Source organism: Chlamydotis macqueenii, chromosome 5 (genome assembly GCF_036417535.1).
Source record: "Chlamydotis macqueenii isolate bChlMac1 chromosome 5, bChlMac1.mat, whole genome shotgun sequence".
NCBI classification, from domain to species: Eukaryota; Metazoa; Chordata; class Aves; order Otidiformes; family Otididae; genus Chlamydotis; species Chlamydotis macqueenii.
The window spans coordinates 27,651,595-27,677,181 of record NC_141560.1 but is presented as its reverse complement, the minus strand read 5'-3'; the positions used below and the strand labels follow the sequence as shown (position 1 = coordinate 27,677,181).

The 25,587-nt window shown below is 34.8% G+C and overlaps 1 protein-coding gene across 4 annotated transcripts in view; it reads right to left on the bottom strand.

Moving 5' to 3' along the window:
- SLC25A21 (solute carrier family 25 member 21) overlaps positions 1-25,587 on the bottom strand; it is a 265,783-nt gene that overhangs the window by 132,837 nt on the left and 107,359 nt on the right. Inside the window, exon 2 of one of the 4 annotated variants that reach the window (XM_086748890.1) lies at positions 17,314-17,368. The exons of 2 other annotated variants lie outside the window; for them this stretch is intronic. The gene's annotated coding sequence lies outside the window, so the exon portion shown is untranslated. Of the gene's footprint in view, positions 1-6,463; positions 6,537-17,313; positions 17,369-25,587 lie in introns of those variants that run through there. One more of the 4 variants, XM_086748891.1, reaches the window with a different exon arrangement.

Below are 25,587 nucleotides of genomic sequence, written 5' to 3'. Positions count from 1 at the left end.
GCAACACCACTGGTTAGTGGCTGCCAGCTGGACTTTGCATCACTGACCACAACTCCTCATGCCCAGTGGTCCAGCCAATTTTCCACTTACCCTATTGACCACCTAGCTGGCCCATATCTCACCAATATGGTGAAAGTGAGTCTACAGGAGACTGTGTTAAATGCCTTACTAAAGCTGAAGTGTACAACATCCACTGCCATCCCCTATTTTACAGAGTAAGGCATCTCATTATAGAATGATTAATTAATGTAAACATTGTGAGACCAAAGACTTAGACAAGGGTTATATAAATTCCTTTGAGAACAGCCATTATCCTGTTATCAGTGGGAACAGTCTTACTGTTACTTGCTTAAATAAAATCAGGCCTTTAATATGTGTTTGCTACTATTCTTATTTTATATGTGATTTTGGTTCTAAAAGTAAGATAGTATTTCAAGTGCTCTTTAAAATCAACCAAAGAGTCATTTAGTGAAATGTAATTAATATAATTTGGGGATACATAGGCTGTTCTACTTTCATCAACCTTAGTGTCACAACACACTTAAAAAAAATGCTTTTAACAGCCTCACTGTAACAGAATAAATCTCACATTTTAATGAGGGCAAACACACTATTTAAAGCTATGAGTCCCTTTTGGTTTTAGTTCCCAAATTCCTCTTTTCAGTGTATGCAATCTACGTTCAGCATTCTTCAGCATCCATTTTCGTCTGTATCTGGCATAATAGATCCAGGTAAAGAGAAATAACAAGTTAAAAAAATGCATGAAAATCCTGTGAGACTTGAAAAACCTGGAAATCCTAGTTGGAAACCTTGGCATAGCAGATAGAGAGAACACTCAGTTTCTAATATCTAATAGTTTTGATATTCCTTCTATTCCACACTTGGAACTCAATTCTGCAGATACTTCAAGTAACAACATATTTCATTTGTAGGTTACATATTTCCATCTTGGATAGCTTATCAGTACAAAATGAGTCTGTTCATTTGGAGTGAATTCTGAGAACTCATTCTTGCACAAAGCATAAAAGTAATTTAGAAGACGACCACCTCCAGGAGCCTTGCACTCTGGAGCCGTTCCAGTAGGAAGGTCTGTGAGAAAGCAGTCCTGCACTACTGAGTTGTAGGAGAGCACTGAAACTTGACACTTAGACTGGAGACCATGTAATCTGTGTAGCTAATTACCACTTTTATGCATATGCATGTACCTATGCATTTACTATTTTTATGGTATATGCATAGGTACAGGAATAAACACTGTGTGTAAGTTGCAGGGTCATTAATTTATAAATTATTAGACTGCAACTTTTATTTGTTTTCCTACCATGAGATCCAATGATGAAAACTTCACTGTTTTCCTCAAAAATAATGGCTGATGCCTTTGCACCTGACTATTTATAATCATTGTACAAGCCTGTACTGGAAAAAATCCGATTTCTGACTATAAATGCAGGGAAAAAAATAGGGGTTTTTTTTGTGAAATGAAAAATTGTTCTGAGAAAAATGACACAGCCTTCTGAACAATTACAGTTTGTTTTAAACAATAGCATTCATCCACTTAATTAGGTATTAAAGTATTCCTTTTTTAAAAAAATCAAGCAAGCCTCTCTTGTAATTTTAAAACTTGCTATGGCCATCACCATGTTTCAAAATCAAAGTCCAGCTGATAAGGTCTGCATCTCTGTAGATCAATGTTGAATCTGTGCTATATAACAGACTTGTGCAGAGAACATAAACATTAATGAAAACAGTACTCCTGACTGAACATCAGATGAAGTCATACCAGCAGATATCCAAGGAATCTGACAATACATACATTATACAATGGCAACAAAAAGGCTAAAACTTAATTGACCAGGTTAACCCATGATGACTGCAGAATTCAGAAGACTACAGCTATACTCAAACTTTGCACACGTGGCACCATCACTGCATTATAACTGCTTATTCTTTTCCCTTTCTTTACATTTTAATTTTTCACTGCCATCCACCTGTTGTATCTTGCCACTTCTGTGAACAATAAATCAAACTGTATCTGTATATGTACAGCCTAGCACTAGGAACCACAATAAGTCACAGAAGTCTTGATTTACTAATGCTGTTACTTTTGAAGAAACAGTATTTTCCAGTTTTACATCTTATGCCTTACTGTTTTCTTTTAACTTAAATCATATTTGTTTTCAGTTGAAGGCACTTTTTTTTTTCTCAATGCATTAGAAAATACATTTCGTTTTCTCCAAAAGCACAAATAAATATTTAAGACATGCATATTCCTGTTGTTCCCCGAAGATCTTGTTTCTAAACTCATGTGACAGTGTCATTTATTAGCTTGCTCTAGGGTGTTACATTTCTACATATTTTACTTATACTGGCGCTCAGCCAACATGGACTATTCAAATCTAGAAGGCCCATACATTTTTATATTTTTTGAAACTACCATGATAGCCATTCTGAAGAGCAGCTCTCTCACCTGGTACGTTATAAATGTAAAACCAGGAACATTTATGCTGTTCTCTCTCTATTCAGTGCTGAAAATGAAACTATTTTTTCAGGTGCACCAAGAACCATATGAAATCTCCCTCATGTGTAGAGGTTTTGTAGCCATATTTTTAATGGAACAGATTCATTAAACTTATCTAGAACATTTATGCAATAAATAAATGCATAAAGAACAAGCTTTGAAAATCAAAGACTATGTATATTGCTGGACAAAACTGTAGCTGTGACAAATGCTGGGTAGCACTCATATCTCTCTTAACTTAAGAAGAAAATGAATCGTAACACAGTAAGAGAGGCCCTTTGTACAGACAGAACAAGTTTTCTTCCAACATATGAATGGATGAAAATTGACTCTGATGCAAACTGAGGGCATCTTAAACAGGGAACAGCATCATGTATCTGTAAAACTAGCAAAACATTCATTGTTTTGTTTTCACACATTTATGTAAGAACTATTCACTTCAGTATGTATTGCCCAACTAAATTATTAGACTGTCTGTGGAAGCTGAGCATGAGAATCACTTTGATTTGAACAATTAGCTAAAGCACTTTAACATTACCATGCAAAATTTTTATATAGTTAAGGAATCACGATCACCTGTAATTTTAGCTTGAGAAAATACCAATAGCTTTTTGCTACTGACTTTTTACCTGCATAAGCTTCACCAGTACCAGTTAGCATTCTGCATCTTCTCAGTTCACAACCCATGAATCATGACTGAAAAATCAGCCAAATCGATGGGAATCAATACTAATAGATACCAAGTGCCACACATTAATCTACATCTGCTTTACCAAACTGAACCGCAGACACTCTCCATCTCCCATGACCCTTCATCAAATAATTTTTTTTTGCTGCCACTCATGAACACCCTGAAAAGGGAGGGAGGGAAACTAAAGCTTTGATTTAATGAATAATTATCCCACTGGGATTTGTAAAGTGTAATGGTGTAAAATGCTTTTCTACCGAAAACTTTTCTATCAGTTCTCCACCGACTGCTCCGATAAGTTTGTCTTGCCCTGATGTTTTCTTTCTTACTGTTTCCGAGTCCTTTAATGCCAGGTACTCTATTTAAACTTCTACTGGTACTCAGTATTATCACTTGAATAGAGTTTTAAAATCCATTTGCTGTGTGTTAATTGCTTATATTACTCAAGAAGCTAGGGACAAAGGAGATTAGAAGAAACCAACTCTCATTTTGTGATCTACGTCCGTGCATACTCTCAGGCACTGATCTCCTGAAAATCTGACACAAATCTAGGTGTTCGGTGTTCCTAAATATGTGGTCCATTAAATTTATGCACATACCCAGAAAACAAATGAATAAAAGATTTTTTGGGAAAAGGCTGTAATCTATCTGAGCAAGAAAACAATTTTATATACTATAAAAATAACTGAAAATTTGTACATACACACATAAATATGTACATACACATATATATAGTTTAAAAATAATTTCTTTCCTCTTTCAACATTTAAATTAGAAAATTAGTAATTAATCAGAGAATTAGTATCTGTTTTTTCTTCCATTAAATTAGCTAAATATTAATTAAAGTTCAGAATTAAACTTTTTAATTTAGGTCACTAATTGCAGGTTCACTAAAAATGTTCCTGACTGAAGATAATTCTTCCGTCACTATTTGGATATCAACGTGGATTACGATCAGCAAGAATCCTGACATACAAGTATCTTACAGGACAAGACTTATAAATTTTTTAAAATAATTTCTATTTCTAAGAGGAATTTAAAATAAAATGCAGTTTAGGGCACAGTTCATTATGATTACTGCAATTCCATAAACAAGTTGCATCATTTGTTGAACTAAAAGATTGCCATACAGCAGGTGTAGATTTAGAGGCTATTTCACAACACCAGTTGGTGAGCACTGTAAAATTAAAAAATTAAAATACTTATGGAGTTAGACATAACTGGAGAAATCCTCACAGGTATTTTTCTTGGTAGGTTAGAATTGTTCTCTTTCCCTTATGTCTGCCTGACTTTGCTATGCCTGCTCTCTACGCTTTTCTCCTACTTGTCACTTCTGTGTTTGAGTACATCATGTTTCTTTAACCAAGTGACAGCTCAAGGGTGGAATACAATACTGATGTAAAAAATCAAATTTGGTAAGGTGCAAATGCATGTAACTCTTACTGGAACCTGTTCTACAACATAAAAATCTAAAAATGGGCACAATTCACAGGCATTACATTTGTCCTTCAAATCTAAACTGCTCAAATCAGTAAAAAGAATGTTGTGTCCACATTACCAAACAATTTCCAGAACAGCACAGTACATAGCTAAGGAATAAAGTGGCATATTTGAAAACAAATTATGTCTGAGAGCACAATGGAATCAAAAGGAGAGGATTTAAACATTTTTACAGATTAGTTTTATATTTATGTAAGTATATATTACTTATAGTTTTATATATAAAATATGTAGTCAAAATTATAGCTATATTTCATGTAGTCATATATATTTCTTCTATTGTTCTGCTTTTGCTGTCATGAACACAATTAAGTTATACATTCAGAAAGTTCAAAATTACATATGGTCGTGGCACTTCTGTGTGAAAGGGAAGTCAGTAGACTCCATAAGCCTCATTAAAAATTAAAGTACAATCAGAAGACTGGATTGCAGCATTATCTTTCTTCAACACACACTATTCCTTTATCCAAATTCATATATCCTGAACGATGGATAGTGCTGATAGTGACAGAAAAGATGCTATTCCTTTGCACAACCAGTGAAGTATTTTGCTTACAGTGTTGGCTAGTGTTCCTTCCTCTAGCTTCTGCACATTTTAGTATTTTATGAACAGGTGAAAAGTCAAATCAAATATATTTCTAAGTCACATTGCTTGATTATTTTGAGATTGATGTACAAAACAATAATTACCCCTACTGCTTACTAAGCAAAGCTTGTGTACATTCAACAGTACTGAGCTGTAAGAACAGTTACAGAAAACATGTACAGTCTTGTACATGAACAGCACAGGAGAGAGATGGACAAACTGGAGTGAGGACAACAAAGGGCCCCAAAGGTTATTAAGGGACTGGAACTTCTGATGGATATACAAGAAGAGGCTGAGAGAGCTGGCATTGTGTACCTTGGAGAAGAGAAGGCTTAACAATGTGTATAAATATCTCATGGGGCAGGAGGTGCTAGTTTTTAGTGGTGCCCAGCAGACAGGACAAGAAGTAAGGGGAAAAAAATTGAAATACAGGAAATTCTCTTTCAACATAAGAGTATTCTGTAAGGGTGTGACTAAGTAGGTTGCCCAGAGAAGTTGTGGAGTCACCATTCCTGGAGATATTCAAAACCTAACTGGGCATGGCCCTGAGCAATCTATTCCAGAAGACCCTGCTTCAAGCAGGAGGTTGGACTAGAGAGTGTCCAGAGATCCCTTCCAGCCTCAGCTATCCCGAACACACCCTGAACTCCATGGCCAATTTGAACTACATTTAGCAGAGGGAGAGATATATTAAGGATACAGGATTCTTCTTTTTTTTTTTAATCTTCTGGGAAATCAAGCTAGACAGTAGTCTAACAGTCTTATCAGCTTTTAATAAAAGAGAAACATGATTAGGAATTGTGTTTGACAGCAGACACATATCTAGTTGCAGGTGTTATTTACTGGTCTATTTATACAGTCATTGCACCAAACTAGCCACAGCTCATGCTGCCTTTGCCCAACTGTAAGAGCACAGGGTAAAAGCCAGCAAGATTGCAGGATGGTATTAGGGAGGAACTCAGGAAGCATAGACAGAGCATCTCAAGGCATGAATAAGACAAGATTGAAGAATCTAATGTTCAGCTAATTAATACAGTTCAAAAAATTACTTCAATTGAGATTAAGAAAAATAAATACCACTTTTGTGTTAATTTTGGTAGTTGAAATAGGAGAAAAGATCTTGTCTTTTGGCCTGTGCTGCAAAAATATGACTGCAGTATTTTAACATTACCTGTTAGTAGCAAGAAGCTATTCAGCTAAGGGATGGCAGATAGTGCAATGGCTTACATATAGAGCAGAGGCGCGTGCATCTTGGAAGTCTCTGAAGTAATGTAGATAACATTGCATGTAGATTCTGTGCCCCAGCATTCTGCTGTAAAATGGGGCCAACAATATTTCTTGTCCTCCCGGTGATGCCAGGAGGATAAATGCACTCAACAGTATGAGGTTCTGAGCCATTCTGACAATGGAGAGGTAAGTGTGGCAGCTGAAAAAACTGTAAAGTCATCTGCCATCCTTCCACTTACTACATTTTATGTTATTCTTAATATTTCATCTTTAAACCCTATGATGTTGATACTTTTTACCCCTTAGCCTCTATCTTTCCCTATCTTTTCTTACGCTAAGAAAATTTCCTTTTGTACATTTCCAAATTCACCCAGACATATTTTTGCAAGGAAGAAACAAAAACTAAAAAATGCAAATAATGGAAAATAGCTTTTAAATCTTGACTGTGAATGATGCAACTATAATTTATAATGGAATCATAACTATAATAAGAAAAAAAAAGAAATAGTGCTAAAACTTGGGGGGTCCTCAAATTAGCAGTTACTTTGCTTCTGTGAAGTTAATGGATATACAGGAAGATATACAAAAATTCTTGCGGGATCAGAACAAAAGGCTTGACTTGACACCTGCTGAAGTTGACAAAAATGCCTTGCTTTTATAGATTTCAGGAAGTTCAGAATCAAACCATCCATTTTTTTTCCTGTGAAACATGGAATAACGATGAAAAGATTTTAGTAGCAAAAGTATTGTTTCACATCTGATTTTGTAGAAGGAGCTGCAAAAAGCATTATCAATCTGATGCTTCTCTTGCACAAACAACTTAACTGAAGTCACTAGTGAAACATGAGAAAGGTAAGAAGCAGGCCAAGAGTGTTGGTACATGAAGTCGTATTGTGCTAGACTGCCTTAAAAATAAATTTCTAGTTACTTCTGTTCTGATGTCATGATATGGCTCAGGAAAATTTGCTTAGGGAAAAGTATTCACAGAGGGCAGCTAAATATTTTTTAAAATTAAGATTCTATTTTGTTAACACTAATACTTTTAAGAACTACAGCTTTCTAAAATTGCATGTTGTAAAAGAAAACACTCTTTGGTTTTCAAGTTTACAAAAAATGTGTCTGAAAACCAATAATTTCTATTTATGTACACCTCAGGAAAGCAGAGTTTTTTTTTTTCAAATACATATTTAAAAAAATCACTGCCCGAAAAAGACCTCACAGCTTCTCTAGTTTACTTTTAAATAGCTGAGTTCAGTTATAAACACTCAAAAATACAAGTTTATCGTGGAAGTTACACATTCGTAACTATAAAGCCACGTTGGAGTTGCCACTCTGATTCCTAAATGAATTGTAGAAAAACATAATGTTTTTGTAAGTACATTTTGTTTGTATTCTCTTATCATCTCTCAGTTAAAAACCCAGTCACTTTTTTTGCTTAACATTAGTGTATATTATCTATACAATTGCTTAAAATCATGTATGCAATCTTTCTGAATTAATTGTTTTACAATTAAACTGAAAGTTACAGAAGTGCTTCTTATGTGGTACAGCCAGAGGATGTACGCTAAAAGAAATATGAAAATAATTACAACGGGAAAGCAGTTGGCTATGTAGTAAAATGCATTTGATTTTTACTGTCTAAGAAGAAACAGGAAAGTGATGGAGCTTAGGGAGAAACTCTTTATTTAAAATGAAATACTCATTCATATTCCATGTTGTAATATGAAAACAAATAACAGTTATATACAACATGTATATAAAATGATGTCTCGAAGCTGAACCACAGTATTTTACTAGAAGCACTGAAATAAACCAGCCTTTAATGTCACTAGAAATCCTAAGTCAATGTACAAAGCAATCCTTTGTAATGCTCTATCATAAATTTTAAATGTGTAAGCCTTACATGGTCCTCAGCCATTAAACATAAATGGGCCAAATTCTATTCAGGCTTGCACCGTTTTGGGGAAGAAGGTTAGTAACCAGAGCATAAATCTTGTCAAAATTTCAGCTGGCAATCAGTACTGTAAATCATACTGATTTTTCTTTTACAGGAATGGCATTTTATAAGTAACCTATTACAAGTCTGTTTTTTCCTAAATATTAAAAATTGACTTTTCTATAAGGTTCATGTTGAAGGTGTTTGGTGAGACAACCCATCATATCAGTAAAGTCATTCCATTTTACTTATTGACTAGCATGTTTTCTTATTAATGTAGAATATTCATTTTGTTTATTTAATTTTTCTACTGTATAGATTTAGGTATTCTTTTTATAGACTTCTTCTCAGAATATAGCAGTAGAATGTTAAAAGCAAGTAATTCTACTAGGTAACAAAGTTATTTTCTTTATTAAGAATCAGGGCAATTTAGGGTGAACATGCAATTATATTAGCTGTAAACAATATGCAAAGTGACAATGTAACATAATATAATCTCATCAAAACCACATACCATTATTGGATGTATTAAAAACATGGTTATTATAATCACTAAATGTGGCACTCTTGGGCTTTTTAATACTTTCACTTGGCTTTCAGAAATATTTTAATTCTCTATACATCACAAATTATAATTATAATTAATTTTATACATATATGATATATATGTATGCACTGAAGTTAATTTTTACAGTAAGTTTAATCTCATATGGGTCAGTGGTTGAGCAAATTCGTCTACGGACACTTGGAGACACACTGCACTCAAGTATAGAGCAGCGGTGAAATGAATGTTAGCAGGATCACTTTTCAAAATGCATTGAATTTTGCATGGAAATAGAGCTCTATAAACTCAATTATTTGCTTTCTTTCCCGTGTTTGAGCTTCTCAATCATTTACAGAAAGTAAGCAGTAATTAAGTGCTGAAGTAAAAGACAACTGCATTATAAAATATAGTACTGAAAATTAGTAATTTATCTCTAATTAAATCACTGTAACAAGTCATCTAAACAAGGGTTAAGTAAACTGCACAATCTGTTATTTATTTAAAAGAAAACTTTATTAATTTAAGCTCTTTTCTTAAAGACCAATATTACAATTAAAAGTATTATTGTTCTGCATATCTTACCTTGGGGTTGAAAACTGCTTTTTTTTCCCCAGTTATTTCCAGGATTTGCTTTTCCATAGCAATTTATCAGACCACAATTAAGTCACTCTATATTATCTTTCACAGTTAAAAAAAAAAAAAACTTTTCTCAATTATAAGGAATTCTATTTGCATTAACTAAAGTAACTATACTGAGAAAAATTTCCTTGCATATAAAAATTTTTCTTATTAAAAAAGTCATGCACAGCACATACTTTTCAGTTAGACAGAACATGTTTTTAGAAGTTTGTACAGAGCCACTTTTTAAAAAAATATATTTTTTTTATTTTTATGGATAATAATAAAAAAGGTAAAAGAGCTGTACTGTCACCTAGTGGATAACGGTAGTAGAAGAGTACACCTAGGATTACTTTTTAGGCTACTTATGATTTTAATAACATTAAAATATACCTCAGTTTTTTATACTGATTTCCTGGAAGAGAGGAGTAAACACCAAGGACTGGATCTATTGATGTCACAAGTCCTCTGAGTACTTTAAAGACAGACCTACAGAGCCTTTGGCTCTCAATATATCTTTTAATTGATTCACTGTAATGCCGAGTATTCCATTCTAAATCTGAATGTAAATATTGCATTTTTAAGAGCTTCAGATGTAGGGGAAAAGCCTCAGATTGAGAGGCAGATTGGTAGTGTAGACAACAGAAAGAATAAAGGCAAAAAATACTGTGCAACTGACCTTTCTTTCACCTTCTGCTCTGAACACACTGTCTTGGTTTTGTAGTTCAGGATGTCTTTAAGAAAAGTCTAACAAAGAAAGTCTACACGTGTGATGTTTCTGCGACACTAGAAAGGATCTACACTAAAAAGTTTAAGCCACTGAGTTAATTCAATAATTCAAACTAAATATATGCACAGATTAGACCCCTCACTAGTACAGTTTCCAAATATAAATATATTTTTTTCAGAGAACTTCTTAACACAAGAGCAGGCAAATATTTAATTGAAATTTTGCCAAAACTTGTCCCTGTATTAGAGCCTGTGATTTAGGACCAAAGGAAAAGCTTTGCTTCAAGACACTGGTGTCAAAACTTAAACCAAGCCAATGCTGCCACTCTCCCCAGCCCTTCTTGTGCAGCAGAAACATGGTGAAGGGTTGTACCACTTGTAGACATGATGGGACTTCTAACCACATAGTTTAATATGGCAGGAGAGGAAAAAGATTTTGGGAACAGTCATTTGTTTACTGACTACTAGAATGAATTTTTTAAAATAGAAAAGTAAAACCTCTTATTGAAACAATTAAGGATACTATCTTCTATTTGTTTTTATTCAACAGTCATATTCTCAAAAAAATTTCTATTCTGTTCCAGCATTTGAAACACTGGCTGGAGCTGGCTATAACCACTTCATCCTTGTCCATGGATTGAGGAATTACAGAAAAATATAGCAAATACAGATTTCCCTTGGATGTCCATTTTTTTTTCTTGCAGCACAGAGTAACCCATATTCATTTTGCAAGAATTATAAAAGTCTGTGGGAACATGCATTAGAGCAAGTTACCACAAAACCATTATTATCATAAGAAACAAGGCATATGCACAGGAACTTCTATGAGACGCCTCTACGGTGTTATATTACCTGACATTAAATCATTTCACCCTTGTTTGCCTTCAGTGAAGCAAATAGATGTACTTGTTCTAAATGCTCTAGTCTGAAGACTGATTCATTCAAGTAGGGTTCACACCAGAGGGAAAGAAAAAAAGAAAAAAAGGCAGATAATATCCTATCTTACATTACACTTCTCAGAAGACTTAAAAGATGAAGTCTATGGCTTTCTAGTACCAGAAAAACCAACAAATACCAATAACAACAGTCTCTCTCTTTCTAGGTAATACACATACAATCTATCTTGAAATATTTTAAACAAATAAATAGCCAACCAACAAAACTCTGCAAATTGCAATGCTGTGGAAATCAGAAATCATTCTAAAACTGCAAAATTTTGTTCAGGATTTCAATTCAACCGTATTTATAGCAATTCAGTCATTTTTTTGTCTCTGTTTTGACACTGAGTATTTTAAGAAAAAGGTTTATTTCCATATGCATTGTAACACATTTACTAAAATTGTGTTTATCATATCTACAGAGAAATTATTCAGCATTTGTAGGTGTCATAGTCACATGAGCTATATTATGCATTTTTTCCTAGTGAGAAATATATATCTCTTTCCTGCACATCCCTTCTATGGTTGGCTTCCTAGTTAGAAATTGCAAATATGCAGCTTAAAACAGAACCGAGACAACTTTCTGCATTGAACAAATTCTTATCAAGCTGAAGTACTGAGCACAGGTAGAGGTGAACAGTGAGTTCAGTGTCACTGTCTGCAGTGGCAAATAATACGATGTACTACTTTGTCCTTGGTTTATGAGACCTTTTCCTCAGTCTCTTTACTTTTATACTAAACACAGAGTTTAGTAGAACTGCTTGCAACACGTATCAATAATTCACACTCTGTAAGCAGTCAGCACTATGTGCTTACAGCTTGTGCTTTCAGTCAATGTTCTTACAAGTAAATATGTTTGCTACAGTATTCAAAGCTGGAAAGCAAACATCGGAGGGCACGATCAATCAAAGTAATTTAAAAAAATGGCTTGGAAAAACACTTACAAATTCCTTCCTAGAATGCAACACCTTTTAACCTAGATTTTATAGAATACACACATCAAACAATATTACAGTATTTGCAATATTGACTGATACTTTGAATGGATGTTACCAAGCTTTAAATTTTAACATAAAGGAGTGTCTCCAATGATAAAAAATTAATTTAAACTCAAGAGCTACTTTGGATCTAATAATTTATTTCATCTAGAGAAACAAGACAGTTCAGAGTTCCACAACTAAGAGGGCAGGGAATTAATTTTCATTCTCTGCATCTTCTTTACCAGACATTTGATATTAAACAAGAACAGGACATTCCAGAAGTTACTCTAATTGTTTCCTAAAGCTGGAGAATGAAGAGTTGAGAACAGACTTATTCTTTAACCTTCCTGTATTTTGTGAAATACTTTAGAAAATACAGATGATGTAGGAATTTTTAAAGACTGGGAAAAGTACAATACCTGGAAATAAGCAGAAGAAAGAAAAAAATATTTCCCTCTGACAGCAGAATTAGATTTGTTTGGTGTCAAAGCAAGTAAGACAGATGGAGCTATAGAGTAAATGTTAACAGAACAAATGAAAACTGCATTTTGCACTATGTTTTCCTAGATTTTATACAATATATACAAGTTGAATTATCTGCAACCTTTATTTCTTTGCACAGACTGTGAGGAAATGCTGATTTGAGAAAACAATTGTTTTTTTTTTCCCCCTTGAACACGTGATGGCAGTTCAACCAAGCCCAAAACATGTATGCCCTAATCATTCATGTTAAGGCTGACAACAGTGCAAAAACTGTGGAACTACTTTATAATGAAGTGGCTGAAGCAACGGAGAAGATTAGATAAAAATTGTCTGTGGAGGGCAGAGAAATTTGGTTTGTGGGTTTTTGCACTGCTGGTCATCTGCTTCCCTCACTTTTTCATCAACGTAGGGCGATTGTGGTAGGGCTGGACACGTTACCGACAGCCAAACCCTATGGAGTTTCTTTGAGTTAAAAATGGACACTTCCATCCTCCAGACTTCATGGGATCACAATCTCACCTCTTGTGAATCTCTTTCCTCTCATACCTGACTAAAAAGGCTCATGGTTGAAAATATTGTGAGGCAAGAATGTCCTGTGAGATTTCCTGCTACTTCTGAGTTCCGTAAGGTTGAAGCTATTGCAGTTTCTTCTTTCATATCCTGTCTCAGCTAGAGCAGGAAGTTCATAGACATAAAGGCAAAAAAAAAAAAAAGAAAAAAAATGTTAAAAATTAAAAAAAAATTCTTAATGGGATTTGAGAAAAAATTCTAACAGAAAAACACAGCTTTGGTCTGGGTTCCACTTTCAATGAAGATTAGGGATTACTCTAAAGCTTTATAGAAAGTTTTATTTACTTCAAAAGAATCCTAGACTATCATAATCACTAAAAGAGAATTAAAATAACAAATGGTTTCAGGTGTAGTCATAAACAAAAGATGCCACTGAGACTCAAGAGACCTTGTTTCAATCCTCAGGCCAACCACAGGCTTCATGTGTGACCTATGCATGCCACTCAATCTATCTGATATTATAGTTCCTTGTCTGTATAATTAAGCTAGTATTTCTCTACCTCAGAGGGATGCCATGAGGATAAAATTAATAATTATTTGCTTTTGTGCTATTATGCTGAAAAAGTTTAAGCATATTCCAAACCAGAAACTGTGGGAATAAGTGTTGCAGAGTTTAGTACATTTTAAAACAGGAAACAGGATGTTGAAAATGGAAGAATTTATGATACAACAATTTTAAAATTCTCCTATCATATCTTAATTAAAAAAAAAAAAGGAAAGAAAATCCCAACAACTTGTTTACAAGCTGATAATCATATAAACCGCTAACATAGAGACCAGGGAAGCTGTAAATGCAAAATTACTTTTTTCAGCTAGGTTAATTCCAGAATTAACCTATACTAATTTTAACAGTGAACTGTGATACTTATTCAAATGCACTGGCCTTTTGTAAGTGTTTTGCTAATATACAATGTGATCAAAGACTAGTGTTAGAACCTTTAAATCAGAATCAGCAATCCAGTAAATGGCAGGTGTCTGCAAGGCTTCCTACTCTTTCCCAAAAGTGGTTGCAACCTGGGAAATGGAAGCATCATCACTTCAGAAGCTGACAGGCATGAACACCAAGCAAATACAATTAAGAATGAAGCTGACTTTTCTATAGTCTGCTACCATACGGATGTAGCTTCCTATTAATTAAAAGACCATGAAAAAGTCATTTAACTGCATTTAAATATGAAGAAACAGTTGTGATTTCTGCAATTCCCCACCATTGTTAATATCTAAGTTTTAATATCCTCATTAGAAGAACGAAAAAGGACAAGGACTAATATACAAGCTGTACAATTAATACAAGCGTTCATAAGAAATCACTAAAAATACTTTGGGAAAGCAAAGGCATGAATCAATCAATAACAGTTTGCTATATAGATATAGCAAACAGAGAGGTTATCTACAAATACATTTAACACTTCGTATTGTTGTAACAGGTCAGCGAAAAAGGGCTCCACTTCAGCAATCTGACTACATACCTAGCTTGCAGTCAGGGTATCACAGACTAGGCACAGCTTCTGCTGTGACAGATGTTCTTAGCATTACCGTTGACACAGGCTGACTTGCCCAGTCAAGATTTTAATATTTCATGTGTGTCTCTTCATGTTTCATTACATAACAGCTTCTTTTTATGCATCTCACCTCTGATAGCACTGTCATTATGGAAACTTATTTCTTCAGTAATAGAAAACCATAAGGTCCTCCTGAGTCAAAGGTCAAACGCAGTCAATTTACTGCAAAAAAAAAACCCCCAAGAACCCACCCAAAAATCTCAGCTGCAAGTTAGTACTGCACTCCAAGGTGTTTTATATTTTCCTTGTCTTTTGAAACAACCCACAAGTGATAATGAAATGCTTAAAGCAATAAGAGAGAGAATCGGGTTTCATCTACCTGGCCTGTCTGGCAGCATACTGTGTAACAATAAACGAGTGTTCTTAAGTCACAGCATTTCACTGGAAATGAGGCAGAACTTGTGTATTTTAACAGCTTTTTACAACTAGGAACCACTAGCAAATTTATTTTACTTTCTCAGGGAAGACCAGTGAACGTCCCTAATTTAAACTAAAGGGCCATTCAGCCTCGAAGACAAAAAGCACTTCTGCTTAGCACCTGAGTAATACATGGAATATGCACAGGTGAATCGAGAGGACTGGAATCAAAGATAGTTTGTCTTTGGCTGGTCTGAAAGGTCTGACTCATTTCCAGTTCTGTGATCATTTATTATCCAGAAAAGAAAGGCTAGCTTTTTGCACTGCAAACACAGTGGTGGTCTGCAGCTCATGATGAATAGATTACCAGATCTGCTCTGAATTGCATGACATAGAGTTTTCCAGCAGGCTCTGACACATATACACCTGACGTATGTTTAAATTTCCTAGCACAGAAAAGCCCAAACATCTACTTGCATGTACTTTTTCTTAAAGCTACTACATACAAAACACATTATTCGGTGGCATTTTATTTAAAACATTACAATGCAGAAATATTTTTCATCAGTAATTTCATGTCACATAAAGATTTATTTCCCTGCTGGCATTCTGACTTCAGTATGGCATGGGAGTTTGTTTTGGTCCTAAAACATCAATTTCCATATTTTCAGTTCCATGTCACACAAAGTTTATACAAGACTGGATTTACATTTGTGGAATAACGGAAAAGTAAAAGATAGCAATGATGTTTTTATACTCAAATCAGTGCAACTACTGAAGCATTTATCTGCACTGCCTTGTCATAAATAGCAGAAACTCCAGAAAATTATTCCTGAACTTGGGAGTTATATGCCAAACTAAGCTTTTCAAAAGTCACAAAGTCCCAATTAAAATCAAAGTATTCACTGGAGGAATATCACAAAACCACAAAAACTAACCGGCAACACTTAACAGTTGTCAATTTGACAGCCACACTGTTGTTTCTTTGCAGTTTACTTGGTTTTGCAGATAAAAACTAATTTTATCACTGCCCTGGAAGCCCAAATCTCCTTTTAGTTTTAAAGAGCCTGCAGTTTGAGTAGTTTGAGTAGCACACATTCAAAAAACTACTGAAAAAATATTAAAATATTATCATTAATGGAATATTTAGAATTAGTAATTAGAAAAAGCTAAACCAAAATTGACGAGCAGTCTTTGATCTGTAAGAGAAAGGATCAAAACACTATGTAATTATGTTACGATACATAAAACCATAAGCATACAAAAAAGAACATAACTTTAAGTGCTTCTTCACTAACTGCTCCCTCTGAAATTCAGTTTAGATGTGAATTATCTAACTCTTAAAATAATGTGTTTTAATCGATTAGACTGATGATTACTCTGTCATGCACACATGACAAATCTGAATCTCTTAATAAGACAAAAGAAAGAACAACAAAATGCATTTTCATTCAGTTCCTAATAAATTAATTCTGATAAATCTATGCAGAATTAAGCAAAATATTTATTGCTTTCTAAGACATCCTAGAAACATTGTAAGCATTGCCTATAACATCCAATTTGCAAAGGAAGCATACACTGAGCATTCATAAATGCTGAGGTAAGTTGTTTTTTAAAAGTTAAATCACTAATCTCTATCTGAGCTTTACTCTAAAAATTCTTTCAACGAAGATCTGCACTCAAATATTCTTACAATTGTACTCATGTTTATTTGCCCCAACTCTCACAGAATTGTGATTTTAACATTTTGTTGGGCACAAAAAATGTCCTTCACTCTGCTTTAAAAAGCTTAGTTTCCTTTAATTAGTCTTCCCTTTTTACACCCTCAGTCTGTATTTTCATGTTTCTTCCAATTCTTTAACTGTCTTCTTACAAGGAAGAGGATGTCTCTGGTCTTGGTGGAAAAGAGTGTGTTGTCACTCTCTCAATACCACTATCTGACTTTACATTCACACGCTACAGCATTCAGAGAGAAAACAAAAATTACAGCACCCTAAAGGGTATTGAGAAGCTATACAGTGCATCAAGATCATACCTTAATGGATTTGGATTCAGAAGACAGAAATGGAAATGTTACCTGGTTAACAGGGCTTCACCTTTACTGTAGGAACATGAAAATCATCAGAACGTGGCTAGAAAATAGTCAGAATCAATTTCCTTCAGAATTAAAATCTGATATACAGAGCAGTTATAATTTAGCTAAATCCATAGTTCCCAATTAGCAAGAACAACTCTTTGACAGGTTAAGTCTTGGTGTCCTAAAGCCTGAATGGGACATATACACTTCCACTTTCATACTGTATCTGTGGAAAACCTAATTATAATATTAAACATTTTAAATATAGGAATCTATACAATGAACATAACACAGAAATTGTTACTCCAACTAACAGACAAAGGAAATTCTCTTCCTATAGACATAATGAAATGAAACAGTTGGAGAGTCTTGGTATTTTCCAAGACTTTTCACAGGTTAAACTCAGTCTGAGTGAAAAGACTCAGATGGAGATCACACTTCCCTTGTACCTCTGAAGAGGCTCACGAGCCAAGACTACCTGATCCGTTTGTGTCCTGTTAACTTCCCTAACCTTGTTTTTCTTAAGGTCTGATGAAAAACAAACAATGCATAAAATATTCTGTCTATATGAAGAATAAGAAGAGAACTCGAGCCTATGTTTTTGTATTCACTGATACACTGCCCCATTTGAAATCTAGATACACGCAGGTCTTTTAGTTATTTATTTTTTTTAACAGTATTTGTTAGATTATCTCCAGAATTGGCTGATTACAACCAGATTATTTCCTTGACTATATGTCAATTCATATACTTCAGTGGTCCAGGGCAGGAAGAACAGTTTTGGATTCTAGTTTTCACTGGCACAATTAATGAAGAAGATTATGTTTTTAAGAAGTATCTCCCTTTTTGTCCTATTCAACTCGCTGTCAGGACAAGTACACTGAGATTACACATATATAGATTCCCATATTTTGAGAAAAGGTGAAAGCAGACCAACAAAGTAATTAATATCTCTAAAATAGTGATAGACATTTTTTTCCTTCCTGAATAAACACTTTTTATAAGATTGTCTTTTTGGGAAGTTGAATTCCTGAGCACAAGTACAAGTGTGCAGTCTCCAGGAAGACAAGATCATAGCTTGACCTTTAAGGACAAAGTTGGTATTAGGATCTTTTGTTTCAACTTTTGAAAAAGACCTTTTGGTAGTCAACATCAGTTTTGATTGAAACATATTTAGACACTCCAACTTTAGCTAATAAAATTGACTGAAAAACTGTAAAGGTTCTCATTTCACACTTATTACAACTGAAAGCAACTTGTATGTTGTTGTTAAGATGGAAGCTTAAGTTTTACATGGATTTCAAGCGTCGTTTTGAGTGTACACTTCTTCATAATTTTAAAACCAATTCAGTATTTAGATAACTAGCTGCTGCAGTTGAAAGTGTAATATTCTGAACTGCAACTGAGGTTAAAGACATCTCTTCTTCCACTGATCTGATCTTATAAAAGAGACAAATAAATTTCCCTATTAGATACTGGCACCATCTTTCCAGTTCTTCCAGTTCCAATCATTAGGTAGAATCCTCAGATATATTTTTTTTAAGTGAAATTCAACAGAAATAGTCTTCCAAATAGAAGACAGATTGATTCAGATTAGGTGCCAACTGTTATTTTCAGTAAAAAACTGCAGGAAAACTAAGTTCTATAACATTTGTCTAGAAGGTTGATCCCAGAATCCTTTTTTCTAAATATTGCTTAAAATTCTGGTACGTTCATCTAAAATTTTCAGTTCAAGTCAATTTTTTCAAAGGAAAAATTAGTTCAAGAAAATAATATTTATAAAATAACCAAAGAGCATCCATGTGCTGATGATCAGAAAAGAAGATAAATACTGAAAATTTTTCTAGGAGAAAAAAAAAAAAAAGACAAGAAGGGACACTGTATGAAGTCCCAGATTGGTCATACATTTTGGTACTGGTCAATAAACTAGACCACCATATATAAACAAAACATTCCATTCAACATTATGTCAACCTTTAACAAAAAGATCATCAATCAACTGCAAATGCATGTTCTATGCACCTGTAAAATCTGATGGACATTCTTTCAAGTTTTTATTTCAACACTGTGTCTGTCAGAATTACCCCCCACTATAAACTTATTATTAATGTTGGGAGAAGTTTTCCAAATGTCACCAAAATGAATTAGTATCACACTGAGCCCAAGACTTAAGAGAGTCACCATGTGTATTTATGTATTTTCCCTTCTGTAATACTGACACATTTATATCCTTTCCATGTCTGTTCCAGGTCTGGCGGAACTACACAGTACGTGTCTCATTTATTTTGTTATAACACAGTGACAAATTTAGAAATTTATTTGCACAAAGGTGAAAAATGGTTAGCAGCAAAGTCCACCCATAAGATGCTCCAAATTAAAACAAAGCAAACAAAAAGGTTTTTACTAATGGTATGGTAAAGTGAGGTACATTGCATACACGCTTCTAATGTGATGTTAAAACTTCGTTGGGTTTCACGTGTACATATAGGGTGGTGTGTTTGATAATAAAGGACTCTTCCTCATAGTGGATAAAGGTATAAGACGAAAAAGACAGAAACCAAAGATAGACAAATTAAAATTAGAAATAAAACACCTCTTAACAGCAATATCAGCCTTCAGAACAATTTCGTAAGTGCTTGTGGATTCCCTGTTACTAGGATATGTAATTCTAAAAAAAAATGCAGAGCTAAATAAGGGACGACATGCAGTGCTTGTTACATCAGAGAACCCTACCGCAAAACAGTGCTTTCCTAATTTGTAATAATTTAACTTATGTTTGGTTTACTGCTTATGAACTCCATGTTCAAGAGAGAGCTATGACATAATACAATAGGAACATGCTATCACTTATTTTGTTTCCATGCGGTAAGAAGGATACAAGTTTCAGGATGGGACAGGCAATGGTGTTTCAAAGAAAAGAGGCCATTGTCCATTTATAGTTCAACTCCAAACAGTGTATATAAGCACATGCATGATTTTGAGAGCTATCCACTTGACTTCACTCCCTTCTGTCCAGTACATAAATATAAGGAGGCATAGGACTTAATCTCTAAAGATTTTACAATATTCTTGAGAAATTATATATTTTGGGATATTCATCTGACCTCCTGAACCAAAAACTGTACTTCACATTTCCTTTTCACATACACAATGTAAGAAATGCATTCTCCAAGTGCATCAATTAAGTGTGTCTGATTTCCTGTAATCTAGCTAGATTTTCTATTTATGTTTTCACTTACATCACGAATTCAATAATCTACTCTGGCACACTTGACCCATCTACAATTTCTTCACTCCTCACTTTGCAACCTAAAAGGCTCTCATTATGAAGAAAGCAGAATCCTGAACAAAAGAATGGTGATGCAGGTCACAGTTCTATTAATTTCATTTAAATGTTTGTAAATGTTTTATTAAAAAGTCAGTAAAAGCCACTAAAGGCCATAACATGAGACTCTCATTCAGATTTTACTTGAGCAAAATTCCAGCTTCTATAGACTTCAAGGACTGTTCGTAGAAGTCCTTACTGGAGGTAAAACCTTACTGTAGGTTTTATGATTTGTCCTGAAGCAAAGAATAGTCGCTTACTGGTAGTAAGGACATAGACAATAAGTGGATACATTACATAAATATTAAAACCAGAAAACAATACTTTCACAAAGCAAGTTTTATGGCTTTAGGAATTAATTGCTGGATTCTAGAATTGTTTCACTTGGACTAGGTGTTAGATTTCTCTCTACAGCTGTGCGAATCCTGCAGGGTTCAGTTCACAAAACGAACCCCTGCAGTTTGATTCAGAAGATTTGGAAAGCAATCAATATTTCTTTGTTCATATACAGATTCAAGCACTTGGTCACCTCTTGAATCCTTAGCACCTTTATGTTAAAGATGAATCCCTGTAATTCCTAACGACTCAATGCTAGGCAGCCCAAGGACTCCGTGCGTATGCATACAAGGATGTAATTCACAGAGGTCTACAGTCTTTGAGTTCCCTGAGGATCTAACTATAAGCAGGAAGAATAGGAGAATTTTCCTGCTCTCATTTTACTCCAAGGAAGTAAAAAAACCCAAAGAGCTTCCGGATCTGGAAAGTAAGGTGACAAAGGCTAAACAGACTCTAAATCAAGCCATCCAAAAAGGCCAGTAACAGGGAAATCACCAACTGGTAACTTGGATAACTCCACTCAAGGAGCTTGACTCTGAATTATGTTCTGAAGAAGGAACATAATTAATTCTGAGGAATTAACAACTAAACTGAAGTCCTGTAGATTCACAGAAACTGAGGAACAGAGAAGAATTACTAGGTTACTCTTAAAAAATAAAAAATAATCCTTATAGCATTTCAAGATGAATGGAAATGGTTGGCTATAAAAGAAAGATCGCAGAATATTCACAGTGGTGAATGGTCACAATCTTCATAAGCAAGGACTAAGATTCTTTAAAGCATCAGATCTGAATAAATCTAAATATCATATTTGATAGAAATCATTTGTGCGTCTTTTCCATGCTTCCCACTTCACCTCTTTGCTCTGGCCTGCATCCTGATTGTTCTTTTTTTTTAGGCAGTAAAAGCCTTTACAGTTCATAAAGTTATTATTTCTTTTTACTTGGCTTTCTCTACAACCATAGCCATCTGTGGCTATCAAACACTGCATTAAACAGAAATTTACATCTTGCATTTGTGCCTCCTTTTAGTCTCTAGCCTCTTACAGCATCAAATTAGACTGAGGGTATTAGTTTACACTAGCAAATCATTTGTTCACCAGCTCTACAGCCAAGCTATCATTTATACTAGTAGAGTTCTATATTATATTACTCACATGCTGTGCTGGCTTCCAGCATTTCTACAAAAATGCCTGAGAAATTACAGTTAGTGATTGAAACTCATTGCCTTGCATTGAAGGGGTTGGTGTTAATCCAAGGATTCCCTAGTGTGAATGAAATGCCCATACCTTTGTTGGGGATTATGCACAATATGGCAGAAGCAGCATGAATATGAAGGTTTCTGAGACAATGTGTGTGAAAATCCCAGTAAGGCTGGGGAAGAAAGTTGTGAACAGCAATGAACAGGAAAGTTGAAGAAGGACATAGCCATTAAAACCCAAAAATGTCTGTGGAAACATCCTCCTCCCTATTCTTCACTAGGGAAGAAGAAATAAGGACTTCCCAAACTGAAGGTTTTCTAACTCTACAAAAGCTTTTAATTCAAGGGATGGGACTGATTTTAAGTTGTTAAAACTCACTTTCTTTTCTTTAATGAAAGCTTTCCACTTCAGTAGCTGACTCAACCAGTTAACCTTTAAGCCAAATGATTATAATACCTGTGATCTATGGGAGCCTGCTTTTGAAAACTACTTGTACGCTGGATTTTTTGTAGAACACAGTAACAAAAATACATCACACCTTTGCTGGTGAAACTAATATTACGTCTAGCATTTGCTATGAGTCGGCTGAAGTCCCAGAAGCCTGGAATTACCACTGAAAACAATCACCATCTGCACTGTCAAAGTGAAGTTCTTTGAATTAATCCTTTTGTCTTATGTTTCTATTCTTCTTAGTTATTTCACACTTATGTCTAATTAGTTGGAACTGTAATAGATTTTGTGCACTTTCACTGTATAAAATACTGATTATTACAGAATATTACATATTCTTTATGTCTATGTCTATGTCTAAGAATATTACATATTCTTTATGTCTATGTGCCTGACCAATATTTAATAGAGTTAATTTGTATCAAGGCAGCTCAAAGCCTTTGAGGCACTGAGAGCAGTATGAGAACTAATGCAAAGCAAGTGTTAATTACGAGCTGTTCTCTCTGCTTAATATAAAAGGGGGGAATGCTTTTAAATCGGTGTTCTACAAGCTGAAAATTAATCTCCTTGTATGAGATGTCTGAATGAGGTAATATACAGCCAAGAACAGCGGCATTTAAAAGCAGAGTCAGTAGTTTGAATGTCTGATAAAAATCTTCAAGCAGATAGTTCATTGGAAGTAGTTTTCCTAATCAGAAAGGAATGTTGTATTAAATAATCATATTTTGACACAGTTTCTGGAAGCATATGTTTTGCAGATTCTCTTCTAATTTGGAAGGCAGCAAGCCTCCATGGATACGAAAGCACACAAAGCCTATCTGGGAATGCAGAAGCCCCGTGTATGCTTCCACTCATATCGCACAAAGCCAGAATTAGGATGGAGTTTAGGTGTTAGATGTATAAATGATTCAGTACACGTGGCCACTACAACCAATTTTCTTTAAAAAGATTACATTTTATCAATTACATACGCGGGTGTTGCAAATCTGTAAATCTGGACAGAATTCTGCTTCTGTTGCCTCCTGAGCATTACAGATGAACACAAAAAGCATGCACAATTGCTATTTCTGCTCTCAAATGATAGCAGGAAAAGAAATAAAGGTCGTAGCTGAAAAAAAAAAGAGAATGTGTCTCTTAAAATCAATTTAGTATGTGAAATTTTGCAGTAATGACAAGTGGACAGTTATATTATCATGTCATCAGAAAAAGGAACATTGTTTGGGCCCTCTAATTGAGCTTTCAATTTTGTAAACTATTTGGATTTTCTTCCAATTGAAGTATCATTTGAACTTCTTGGGTTTCAATGCACATTTTAAGGAATGACTGCAAAAACTTCAAACCACTGGTAACACTCTGTTTTTTTAACTTCAGTTATACACAGACTTAGTCTGCAATAGATGAGAATAAAGGCACTAAACTTGCCGAGGGTCAGTGCACGAAATCAGGCTGAGGACAGTGTTTGTCACTCCTCCTTCATTTGCATAATCTGACCACATTGTGGGCTAATTCAGGTTGTTAAACCATATGATCACAAAACTGGCTAGACTTGGTCAGATCAAAGCTCCATCTATCCGGGTACCCAACAGCAGATGTTTGAGGAGTTTAAGAGCAGAGTGAGCAGAATGATTCCCTTCCCCCCTGCAACAGACTTCAGTAATTTAAAGCTGAGGGATTCCCCACACCAGAGGTGGTTCCTTCTGTATTTCATATTCCTCAGGATTTCTTTACAAACCTGGAGTCCTGACTTGTTTAAATGTTCCCTGTACGAATACTGCCTCACGGTGAGCCTTGCCACCATTCCCAGAATCTGGCCAAGCTCTCACATGTCTTTACAGAGACAGAGGGGGACTGTAACTGCATACAGTCTTCAGAACAGGGTAACACAACAGCTGTACAAAGAAACATAAATTTTGTTCTTTGTCCTGTTCTCTGTTCCCTTACAAATAATTACTAGCATTGGATTTGTTTTCTTTTGACAGATACTAAGCTAATGTTTTTGCAGGACTATTATTTCTATTTGTCTTTTTTTTTTTGCTAAAGGAATAATACAAATATTTCTACTTCTTTTTAGAAATATGTCTATTATAAGCACAAGGTCTAGCTACTGAGTGATAACAGACCTTGCAAGGACTGTCTATTCATAGGCAAAGCTAGGATTTCTCCCCCTCTGTCTATTAAATTATACTAACCTACACTGATTTTATCTGACATTCTATGACAAAGCCACTCAGAGGACTTCGTAAACTCCATTTGCAGTTCTCTATAGTTGGCCCCTGTTTTAATTTCCTTCTGTAACAGTATCATTCACAAACTGTCACCTCACTAACCCTCCCCATTTTTTGAGAAGACTCACTGGTGATCTCCATCTGGTGAAAATTGACCACTTACTCTTATTTTCTGTTCCCTTTTGTTCAGTTATTTATCCAATACCAATATTTTTTCCTTATTCTCTGCCAGTTTCTTAAACAACCTTCGGTGATGACCCTCATCAAAAGTCTCTTGAAAATCCAACTAGACTATGATCTTTGTACACTCGCATAATTTGACTTCCCTTTGCTATCGCCACTTAGACTCTGCCCTTATGCTTACTAATTCTAGACTTGATTCCAGTTCTTCCTGGTCTGCATAGCATAGATGCCAAATTATTTTCTTTGTAGTTCCCTGGATATTTCCTGAAATAATTTTTAAAAAGTATCAGGAAAAAAATCATCTTACAAACCAACAGAATAGCATTGTTCTGATGTTGCTCCCTGAACTGGCTCCCATGGAACCTTGCAGGTCCCCTCACTGTCAGGTGAGCTCCACAGCTGAAGAACAAATGGTATCTCTAAGGAAGGAAAAGGAACAAGACCATCCTTTCCCACGATAGCTAGCTGTTGTTCAGCTGAGGCACAATATATATACATTGGCCGATGTTCAGCAAAGAGCACTCAGGGATGTTCAGGTGAGCTCCCATGTACCT